The sequence below is a fragment of the Panthera tigris genome, chromosome C1 (assembly GCF_018350195.1).
Source record: "Panthera tigris isolate Pti1 chromosome C1, P.tigris_Pti1_mat1.1, whole genome shotgun sequence".
NCBI classification, from domain to species: Eukaryota; Metazoa; Chordata; class Mammalia; order Carnivora; family Felidae; genus Panthera; species Panthera tigris.
The window spans coordinates 103313618-103325406 of record NC_056667.1 but is presented as its reverse complement, the minus strand read 5'-3'; positions in this window follow the sequence as shown (position 1 = coordinate 103325406).

The window sequence follows — 11789 nt, the reverse complement described above, 5'->3', positions numbered from 1 at the left end:
CTCTCCTTCTGTTGCCTAACTCTGAATATGGTAGACTGGCCAATAGGCAGGGACGAAAATTCTGTGGCAAGCTGGTGAACTATTTTGTGGCAGGAGCAGTCCATGGTGACCCCCAGTGCACTTCATACAGGCTATCACTTGATCAACCTTTATGGAGCATACTGTTTCTGAGGCTGGGACTGAGACCATGGTTATGTGGACAGATCTCCCTTCTTTACCCCTAGTGGGATTTCTTTGAGGACTGGTTCAGCTAATTCTTTGTCCTTGTGATTAAGAGAGCATTTTGAATATTTTTCCCCACCTAGAGACCCCTCTCTTCTCTATCCTTCAGCCTTCTAGTGGGACTTTCTCTAACCCCAACCTCTTCCTGTGGAGCAGAGCCAGCTTGAGAAGTCCCTGTAGAAAACAACAGACTCTCCTCAGACACAGGAGTGTTCCTTCCTTTGTTCTCATGGTTTCTTCTCTTTTTCTCTTTTAAAGTTTATTTACTTTTGAGAGAGAGACACACACACAGAGTGTGAGCGGGGATGGGGCAGAGAAAGGGAGACACAGAATCTGTAGCAGACTCCAGGCTCTGAGCTGTCAGCACAGAGGCTGTAGCGGGGCTCGAACTCACGAACACACCGCAAAATCATGACCTGAGCCACCCAGGAGACCCTCAGGGTTGCTTCTTTATTCCTTCCTTCATCTTTCATTTGTTCACTTGTCAGACATTAAGCACCTAATACGTGCCAGGCAATGAGAACTATGTAAAACACAACTCTCACCATCAAAGGGCCCAGTCTACTAGGAGAAACGAACATGGAAACAATGGAAATACAGAGAGGCGGTTGCTATATAACATAGCAGTAAGTATTAGAAGTGTATCTCGCACAAGAGGCATATTTTTGGGCAGGGGTGGCAGGGTTGTAAGGGAAATCTTTACAGAAAAAACATAATTGGCCTGAGGGGTCAGCAAGTGTAAGAGAAGGCATTCCAGAGAGGATTAATTACTAGTCTGGAAGGGAAATTTAGTGGATTAGAACAGCCTAAGCATTGGGCTATTTGTGAACCTAGTGAGTGATGAGACTGAAGAAGGGGAGTGGGCTTTAATCCACATTTGAGTGGGTTGGCTCTGGCCACAGGGAAGAAAAAGTGTTGGGGAATCTTTGAGTGACAGTCAAGAAAGAAATCTTTTTTTTTTTTTCAGCGTTTTTTATTTATTTTTGGAACAGAGAGAGACAGAACATGAGCAGGGAAGGGGCAGAGAGAGAGGGAGACACAGAATGTGAAGCAGGCTCCAGGCTCTGAGCTGTCAGCACAGAGCCCGATGCGGGGCTCGAACTCACGTACCGTGAGATCGTGACCTGGCTGAAGTCGGACGCTTAACCGACTGAGCCACCCAGGCGCCCCAAAAGAAATCTTTTTTTAAAAAAAAATAGGCTCCAGGCCCAACACGGTGGGGCTTGAACTCACAATCCTGAGTTCTGTTGCATGCTTTACTGACTGAGCTAGCCAGGTGTCCCAAGAAAGACTTTTTGAGATGTCACGGCACGGGGACAGGACCTGTGGGCAGAAAGAGCTGCACTTTTATCTGACACTGATGGTTGTATGTTTAGTGCTTAAGGGGGAGAGGATGTGCAGGGAGCATTTGATCATACATGTCTTCTTTTTCTCTGGTGCTTATCATTCAGTTCCATATTAACTATCAGTGAAATGACACGCTGTCGTGAGACCCTTTAAGAATGTAGCAACAAGCATGCATTTGATCATTATCGAAACTATGCAGGCCATAGGTCAGCCTTCTGGGCTGAAAGTGAACATTTTTCTGCTTCTATCCCTCATCATTCCCCCCCCCCCCCCCCGCCGTCTTAACCATTTTTCGGTCCTTAAATCTTTAAGGTGGTTGAAAGGCAAAGGGCTCATCTTCTGTAACTTCTTTAAGCTGACAGCCTATCTGTGGGTTGGCATATTCAGGTAAAATTTTGATAGTTTGAGGATAAAAGAAGGGCTTCTGGAGAGTCCCATAGACCAGAAAGAAACATTCTTTTTAGCAGTAGAAATATCCCTATATGTGCTGGTATCGGGGTGACTTCATGTTGGGTTTGGTTAAAGGTGGCCACTGTATGCTTGACTAAAGCCTCTACTTGTAATCTTACATCCATAGGGGTGGCTTCCAGGATATATATGGCTAAGGGATAAAACCATTAAGAAGCTTTGTTTTAGGTCTAGCCCTAACAATATCCTAATCACGAGGAGTCAGTAGGAAGTGGGAGAAGACTTGTCTGGTAATATGGGCATCCTCAAATGTATCATACAATCAGTCGTAAGAAAAGTGGGGCCATCCATTATCTCCATAAGTCCATAGTTAACTCCATGCAGTGGGATACACTTTGACTTTTAAGGAGTGATTTCGCTATCCTAGCCACATAGAATTGATCGACGTTAACTACTGAGTTACAAAATTGTTGGGGAGTCTATCCATTGTCCAGTGGTTTAATTTTTTTTTTAATGTTTCTTTACTTTTGAGAGAGAGAGAGAGATAGAGAGAGAGACAGAGTGTGAGCAGGGGAGGGGCAGAGAGAGGGAGACACAGAATCCAAAGCAGGCTCCAGGCTCTGAGCTGTCAGCACAGAGCCTGACACAGGGCTCGAATTCATGAACCTTGAGATCATGACCTGAGCCAAAGTCGGATACCTAACCGACTGAGCCACCCAGGCGCCCCTGTCCAGCTGTTATGGGGTCTCTTTTATTATTCCCACAGAATAATAAGAAGGAGGATTGTCTATATATGAGCTATTATGGCAATTTCTCTGAAGTCTACCTCAAGTTGTCTAGCTTAAGTAAACAACAAACATTTAAAGACAATTAATCAAAAAGAATCTAACATCCAAAAGGATGTGTTATTGAAACACAATTTTTCTCCCTAAATTCACCCTTATTTCCAGAGATAGCCGAATCAAGACTAATTTGTTTGTAAAACCAGTCCAGTTTTAATAAACTTGGCCTAATTATTTACATAAGCTCAGCAAGAATAGTGATTGATCATGTAAGATTTTTTTTTTTTAATTTGCTTTGCTGGAAATTTTTATAAGGAATTTTTAAATTGAAATTTTAATAGCCTCTTGAGGCCAGAGCTGAGCCAAAGAGTTGTCATCAGACTTGCCTGGAGTACCTGTAGATTTGGGTCTATTCCTCTTCCGGAGGTCCCCAAATATCCTGAGGTTTCCTGCATCTGCAAGGAAGTAACATCCTTTACTCCTGGGAACTCTGTAAGCAAGGTGTCAGGGCAATATTTCCAAGGGGACTTATTGGTTCCATAAAGTCAACCTTAATTCCTTAAAGCTATCTATGCATGTTTCTCTCAAATATGACATTTTGTAACCATTGTTTCCAACGGTGTCTTGTTACAAGAACAGATTCTTATCGAACTTATGCAATAACTGTCATTGCCATGGAAGAAAGATTATTTATTATGAGTTTCTGAATTCTGGAGGGTTTAGGTAAGGAGAAAAAAGCTTCAATTTGTTCACAAAAGAATATCTTATATTACTGTAAGTCATGGATATTTTAAGAGAAAACTTCCTCAATCTAAAAGAGCAAATGTTAGAGAACCAGCAATGTTTCAAATAACAGTCATAAAAACCTATAATTATCTTCCTCAGTTTATTCAATCCTATGTTATTAATTTTGTTCTGTTTGAATGCAGCTTTCCCATTTCCCAATTTCCCATCTGGAAATTCTTATCCAGTTCAGTTTTATGATTTTAAAGATACCAAAAACCTATATTTGTTAAAAGTCCTTTTTCTGAATCTCCTTGAAGACAAGATTTATTCTGTAAGAGCCTCAGAACAATAGCTATAAATGACAAAAGACTCAAACACGGACATGGTTAAAGATCTGATTATGAGAGTTCATTACAATGCAACTGACAAGGAAATTCAGTTGTTCCTATGACACATAACACTTTAGTAATTAGAATGTCAAGTGATGACCTTAATACCAGACAATATGAAACTTTAAGGAATTTCATATAATTTCATAACATTTCTGTGGAAATGCTGGAGTTCGGAGCAAGTGGTCAAGAAACAATTCTTGAGGGGCAGCTGGGTGGCTCAGTTGGTTAAGGGTCCAACTCTTGATTTTGGCTCAGGTCATGATCTCACGGTTTGTGAGATCGAGCCCCACGTAGGGCTCTGCTCTGTCAGCACAGAGCCTGTTTGGGATTCTCTCTCTCCCTCTCTCCTCTCACCTCAACTTGTGCATGTGTGTGCTCTCTCTCTCTCTCTCAACATAAATAAACATTAAAAAAAGAAGAAGAAAGAATTCCTCAGACATCTCTGGTGCAAATAGGTGGTTTTATTAAAGCACAGGGACAGGACATGTGGGCACAAAGAGCAGCACTGGTGTTGTGAGGGGTGACTGATTATATCCTTTTAAGTTGGGAGGGGGTTAGGGGTAGCATAAGACTCTAAGGAATTTGGAAGCGAGGTTTCCAGGACCTTGAGGGGCTAGCTATTGTTAGGAAAAGGTCATTTATCACTGTCTAATAGAACCTTAGTCATGAGACCCTTCAGATGTATATCAATGGGCCATATGCTTGGAGGATGACTGCTAACATATATTGTGTGTATGTGATGGGGGGCGGGTAGAGATAAAGGAAGTTTCCAAAGGAATTTTTATATGTGGCTCAGTCGGTTAAGCCTCCGACTTTGGCTCAGGTCATGATCTTGCAGTTTGCGAGTTTGAGTCCCACATTGGCCTCTGTGTTGACAGCTTGGAGCCGGCTTTGGATTCTGTGTCCCTCCCACCCCTCTTTCTGTCTCTCTCTCTCTGCCCCTCCCCCACTCGTGCTCTGTCTGTCTCTCAAAAATAAATAAACATTTAAAAAAAAATTGAGGGGGACCTGCAGGATCCTGGAGGTTGGGATAATGTTAAGCTAAGAGTGCCTTTTGCCTCTAGCAAAGTGTAGTCAAACCTAGGTTTGCGAGCATAATTTGTTCCGGAAAGAAGAACCATTGGCTCCGTTGTGATCATGTGACTTTCGGTGTCGCGTACCACTCGTATTGCAAGACATCGCTCATTTACCGAGTTAAAATTTATCACAAATGTTTGCTCCTATTGCAGAACACTCGCAGAACAAGTTCCTCACAATCCAAAATTTTATTTGTATTGGTATCAGGGCCGTTGAGTTCCTAGAGGAAGGTCACTCTTCCTGTCTCAAGGACCTGTCGAGGAGCTGTAAGTTGTAAGGAAATTTAATTTTTTCCTTCTGACTTTGTTTCCCACATCAGTTTCTAGAACAGTTATAGTGTTTACCCAAACAACAGAACCCAAGGCTTACCACTATCTGACACTGCTTCCAGAATACGTGTCATACCAAGTAAACAAGCCTAATTAGTCAGAAAGACTGCATTTACCATTTAAATCTCAAGATGTTTGTTCAAAACCTTAGAAAGTTTTAAAGCACATATCTACATAGGATTACACATCATTATAAATTTAATATTTACATTGAACCAAGGAGGCAATAAGGCATTCTATAGGAAGCTATACAGTCATTAGCAAAACTTGGCTCCTTTAACATTGAGAAGTTTTAACTTTCTTAAGTAATCGAAGACCTGATAAAGACAAAACACAGAAGTGTTGGTTTTCTGGGAAGAGAAAAGAGAAAAAACCTTTGTTTACACTTTCTTATCAAGAGTAGACCAACAGTCCAAGAAAACTTGTCTTCTTAACAAAGAGAAAAGCAGAATTTCAATCTTGTACCAGTGTGCTTTTCAAACCCATTCATTTCAGCCTTGGTCCTGACCATACATAAAATTCTTTCCTAAGGGAGCAAAGGTATTATATAACTTCCTTATATAAGAGGATTTCTGGATGAATGATGATGGTAAGCTTTCTGAGAGCAGGAGCCATACCCTGTCCATCTTTGCCGTGATAGACATCATCTGTCAAGTACAGGTGGGAGATTAAAGGAGACAGTATGGCAGGAGGCTGTCAGGAATAGCTTCCTAGGAGAGGCTCCACACCTCCACAACATTCATCTACCAACAACTGGGTTGGGAGAGTAGTAGTGTCTACATCGCGGAAGTGAACAACTGAGACACAGGCTAAGCAAACTGCCTGATGCCACACAACTACATGAGTGGTGAATGTGAGATTAAAACTTGGATTTGTCTGGCTCTGAAATGCCTTCCACAACACTAAAACTCAGAAGAGAGAGACAAAGGGGGACCTTCACAGATCTGTACAAGTTGATCCAATCACCAGATTATGAGATTATTCAGAGGCCAACATGTAACCCTTGGGGTTTTCTTTCTCATCTCATTCTTACAGCTGCCTGCATTGATGTTTTTTGATAAACATATGGCTTCCTTTTTTTTTAATTTTTTTAACGTTTATTCATTTTTGAGAGATGGAGAGAGACACAGCATGAGTGGGGGAGAGGCAGAGAGAGAGAGGGAGACACACAATCTGAAGCAGGCTCCAGGCTCCGAGCTGTCAGTACAGAGCCTGATGTGGGGCTCGAACTCACGAACCTTGAGATCATGACCTGAGTGGAAGTCAGATGCCCAACTGACTGCGCCACCGGGAGCACTCCTATATGGCTTCCTTTTTTTTTTTTCTAGAAAACACAATTTCTCAATGACAAAAGTTGGATACTTATCCAAACTAAGGAATATGTAGTGATCACTAAGTGCCCAGCCTGGAAAGACCATTGTATTGCAACTAGTTCTGTCTGTAAAGACAGTAGGATTATAAAATCAAAAGACAAGATGGACTATTTTCTGCTGAACCAAGCATATCTAAAGCACATTAGAAGTTTGAAGCAATAGGGGCGCCTGGGTAGCTCAGTTGGTTGAGCGTCCGACTTCGGCTCAGGTCATGATCTCACAGTCTGTGAGTTCAAGCCCCGCGTCAGGCTTTGGGCTGATGTCTCAGAGCCTGAAGCCTGCTTCCGATTCTGTGTCTCCCTTTCTCTCTGCCCCTCCCCTGTTCATGCTCTGTCTCTCTCTGTCTCAAAAATAAATAAATGTTAAAAAAAAAAAGTTTGAAGCGATATTTTGTGTTATTTTAAGAAATGCTGGGGTGCCTGGGTGGCTCAGTCTGTTGAACGTCTGACTTCAACTCAGGTCATGATCTTGCAGTTGGTAAGTTCAAGCCCCAGCCCCTCATCAGACTCTGCTGACAGCTCAGAGCCTGGAACCTGCTTTGGATTCTTTGTCTTCCTCTCTCTCTGCCCATCCCCTTCTCATGCTCTGTCTCTCTCTGTCTCAAAAATAAATGAATATTTAAAAAGATTAAAAAAGAAAGAAAGAAAGAAAGAAATGTTCATGGAGGGGCACCTGGGTGGCTCAGTTGGTTAAGTGTCTGACTCTTGATCTCAGCTCAGGTCTTGATCTCAAGGTCATAAGTTGGGAGCATACTTAAAAAAAAAGAAAGAAAAATGAAATGCATGGAATTATTATCTGGTGGTAAGAAAACAACATGTAAAATGATAATAGAAATTTAAAAAGGGTATAGATAAAAGTAAAAAAGTATTTTCCAAAGATCTCCCTTCACAAACCTTCTACAACTTTCTTCTTCATTCAGATAAAGAACCAGTCTTGTTTTAGGACAAAATTATCTTTTTTTCGCCTCAACAAAATGTATTTCCATTTCTTACGTCTTTCTCATATATTTCCTATTTTCCACATACAGAGTTGCTTATTTCCATCAGTCTTAATTACATTTAGCAGAATATTAACTCTTAGAAACCTTAGTCTCCTAGTTTCACCTAGTGAAAATTAAGTAGTAACTAATTGTGAACTGTCTGTTACACCAAAATTCTTTAGATCTGAAATTCGTGAATACATTTCATGGTTTCTTTTTTAACGTTTATTTACTTTTGAGAGGGAGAGAGACAGAGTGCAAGCGGGGGAGGGGCAGAGAGGGAGGGAGACACAGAAACCAAAGCAGGCTCCAGGCTCTGAGCCATCAGCACAGAGCCCAACGCAGGGCTCAAACTCACGAACTGTGAGATCATGATCTGAGCCAAAGTCAGACACTTACCTGACTGAGCCACCCAGGCACCCCCGTTTCATGGTTTCTAAAAACATGTGTTTCCATAGCACAATCTTTCAATAAAGCATAAAGTATGTTCACGAAGACATGGTATGTATGTATGTTATGAGGATACAAATTATCCTCAGTTTCTCTGTGATAAGAAGCCAAAGCATTTAAGCCTACATTCAGTAATCAAAGCATAAGTATTTTCTCAGTTTTGGAAAAGACTTAGATACCCAATTAATTCAATCCAATTTATCATTTAGCAACACTTTAAAGCTTTAGGTGGAAAGATTTCGAAAGCTATTTTAACAATTGCCCGTGAGAACTTTATGAGACAGACAAAATTAACTGCCATTGTAACCCACCTTGTGCTGACAGATTGCAACAGAAATAACACGAGCTTATTTGACCATTAGCAATCATTGGTAGAATAAAAAGTTTTGTATTTAATGCTGATAGGTCTAAAGACATGTCTACCTTAATTAAACTAACAAACTTAAAATAGCTTAAATACAGAATGTGTTGCGCCTGGGTCAACCTAGAAGTTGGTTTGTTCCCCACTGTCAATTTTTAGTTGGGGCACCTGTGGAGAAATCTGAAGTGGGTGGTTTAAATCCGGAGAGGGGTGCTCTTTGCTCCTTGACAGCAAGGGTAGGAGGAGCAGGAGCCAATGGCAGGAGCCAGAGACAAAAAGGATGCTACAAGAGCCAATTATGCAAACCATGCCCATGGTGGTGCAGAAACAGGAGGAGGTGGAGGTGGAGGCAGAGGAAGTGAGGTAGCACCAGCAAGACTGGAGGCAGATAAAAGCCCAGAGGGCAGAGAAAGAGGACTCCCGGTCCTAAAGTTTATCAGCTTGGACAGACAAACAGAAGCACCTTTTCTTTCCACCAACACAGACTGAAAACAGGTAGTCCATATCAGGCCAGAGAAGACAGGGAACTTTCCTGAAACAAAAGGAGTTTTGGCATCTCCTTGGGAATATTCCTTAAGGTCTCGAGGTAGACTAACCACAGATGACTGGCTCCAATTACCGCAGCCATTAACCCAGGAATGAACCCCCTCCCCCATACAAGACTCAGGCAATATTCATCCAGTTCTCTCAAGATATATTCCAGACCTGACCCAAAAAAGAAGAAGCAAACAGAGAGGAGATGAGTAACTCAGGAAAAAGAGAAAGGCATGTGCGTGATCTTGGCAACAACCTGTTTTCAAGAGAGACCAAGGGGAGCACATAGAGAACACGACAGAACACAGGCAAGTGATAGATAAACAGAAGTAGAAGGGTCTGAGGCAGCTGAGCCGATGGTGGATTGAGGGGTGCAGGGTGGGGAGAGGGGTGTTCTTGGGCCCTGCTAAATGAGTATGGACGGATCAGGATTTTAGTACAGGGCCATAAAGTCCTGACAATATGGGATTTTGGTCATTTTCCCTGACAAAAAAGGTCTAATTGATAAATAGTATTGAAGTTTAAGGGCCATTTTTGGTCTTTAAATGGGCCATTTTTCATCATCCTCCAGAGAATATTGAGGCTGGCCATTATCACAGAAGATGAGATGCTTCCTTAAATCCTGTTGTCCAAGTTGACTCCAGTGTGTTAGGAGACAGCCCAAAGGGTAATCCTTTGGGATTGAGGAAGCTGATCCCATAGTGAATTCCTTCAAAACAAATGAGGAGAATACATTAACTACGAGTCCGTTACCAAAACCCCCCTCGGTTTCCGAATGGCGTCCCATCAGGAATATTGCCAAAGTTTCCTGGGGTTCAGAGTGGGGGGAGGCGTCCCTCTTTCTTGACTGCTCTGACACCTTTGTACTCCCCAAGAAGGCATGTTGGCCTCCCTTCCCTTCCCCATTTCATTCTAGACTACAATAGGTGCTGGTGAATGGACTGAAATGCTGCAGAGATTGGGGCTGCCTCTTTCCATTTTGGGGGAGCCAAAGTATTTGGTGACCAATAATAGTACCCTAGCCTCTAGATCTGGTATTAATGGATGGGGTAGAAGTCTTGGCCCTTGTTAAGAAGGGGCAGCTATTTTATATCATATTAATTGTCATATATTTAAACTAGAAGTACTTTCAATCTGAGAGCAGGATGGAACATGCCAAGTAGCCCATGGGTAAGGACAAAATGAGAGTATGAAAAAATGAAAGTATGGAACTCCTACGTGTTCTGGGCAACTTTCTTTTTCTTTTTCTTTTCTTTTATTATTATTTTTTTTAAAGTAGTCTCCATGCCCAACATAGGACTTGAACTCATGGCCATGAGACCAAGAGCCACATGGTCTACTGACTGAGACAGCCAGGTGTCCCCAGGTAACTTTGTTGTGAGCTTTATCCATGATCCAGTCCCAAGAGCTCGGTGCCCTGTTGGGTGAGTGCCCCAACTGGGTAATCAATCGCTTCATCCGGTCCCTTTCAGGAAGCACACAACCTTACGTATCTTGGATTTTACGCTCATCAAGGGATCATACCGGGTTATTTAGGAGGAAACATTACATGGAAGTCTTGAGATTGGTGGCCATCCTAAAGACATATGTGGCCATCCCATGTCCAACAAAAATATATTGGTTAAAAGAACAGGAAAAACAAGGAGAGTCTGGTTTCTGAGACCAACGCCATTAGGGCTGAGGTAATAGTGTCCAGCTGGTGGCAAGAGTTCATCCCTCTCTGTTGTGTAGCTATGGGCAAGAGTTCCTCTCCTGAGCACCTGGGCAACAGGACACCTCTGAAAAAGAAAAACAGGTAAGAAACAAAGACCAGGGGTAACGAAGATTTACAAAGTTGCATCAAGCTCCTGAATTCACTCCCTTGTCCCCGTATGGGCCACCAAAAATGTAGAATCATTGAGCACACGGGTCAAGAAAGAATTCTTGAGATGTTGTATGTTGCAACTTAGCAAGTTTATTTTAGTAACACAGGGACAGGGAGCAGAAAGAGTTGTTCTTTTGCTGTGTGAATGAAGCTGGTGGTTATATGCTTAGTGCTCAAGGGGGAGGGGATGTGCAAGGAGTATTAGATCATAAAAATGCCTTCTTCAAATTTCTACTCCGAAAAGTACTTTTGCAAGTTTTCTCTGGTGCTTATCATTGAGTTCAATATTAATGATCAGTGAGATTTATAGGCAGTCATGAGACCTTCCCTTTAAGAATGTAGCAACCAGCTGGTATTTGATTCTTATTGAAACTATGTAGGCTATAGGTAAGCCTTCTGAGCTAACGGTGAACATTTTTCTGCTCCTATCCCTTATCAAAAGGACACATGGGCAGACCAGTTAGCTGCAACTGACAGTTCAAGAATTGCTGAGAATCTGAATTTAAAGGGCAGTGTAAATAGTTTAGACAGTTTTGTGGGGTTTATTTCAAATGGGAGCTACTTAACATAAGAATTCTCTCCTCCCCCTCTGCTATTTTCTAAGTTACAGGTTTTGTTACAGTATTAAGCCTGATCTCCTTTCCCTCAGGTTTTTTTCCCCCCAGGTTGCGGAGGGTCATGCAATCATCCCAGCTCAATCCTCTGCTCTGCACACACTCTCCTCCGGTTTCCAAATTGCTCTCTTCAAAGCCTCTTTTGTGCTTGGGTTTTTGGTCAGGGAATGGGGGAAGGAAGCAGAGGTAATTAAGCAGGCCAGATGTCTCTGGATATAATAAAAGCGTCGTCACCAGTGGTTAAACGCGACAGTTGGTAAGAACACAGCCGACCTAGCGAAGCTCAGACCTGAAGCCACGCCTGAAAGGGTGGGGCTGAGGCGGGGCTTGG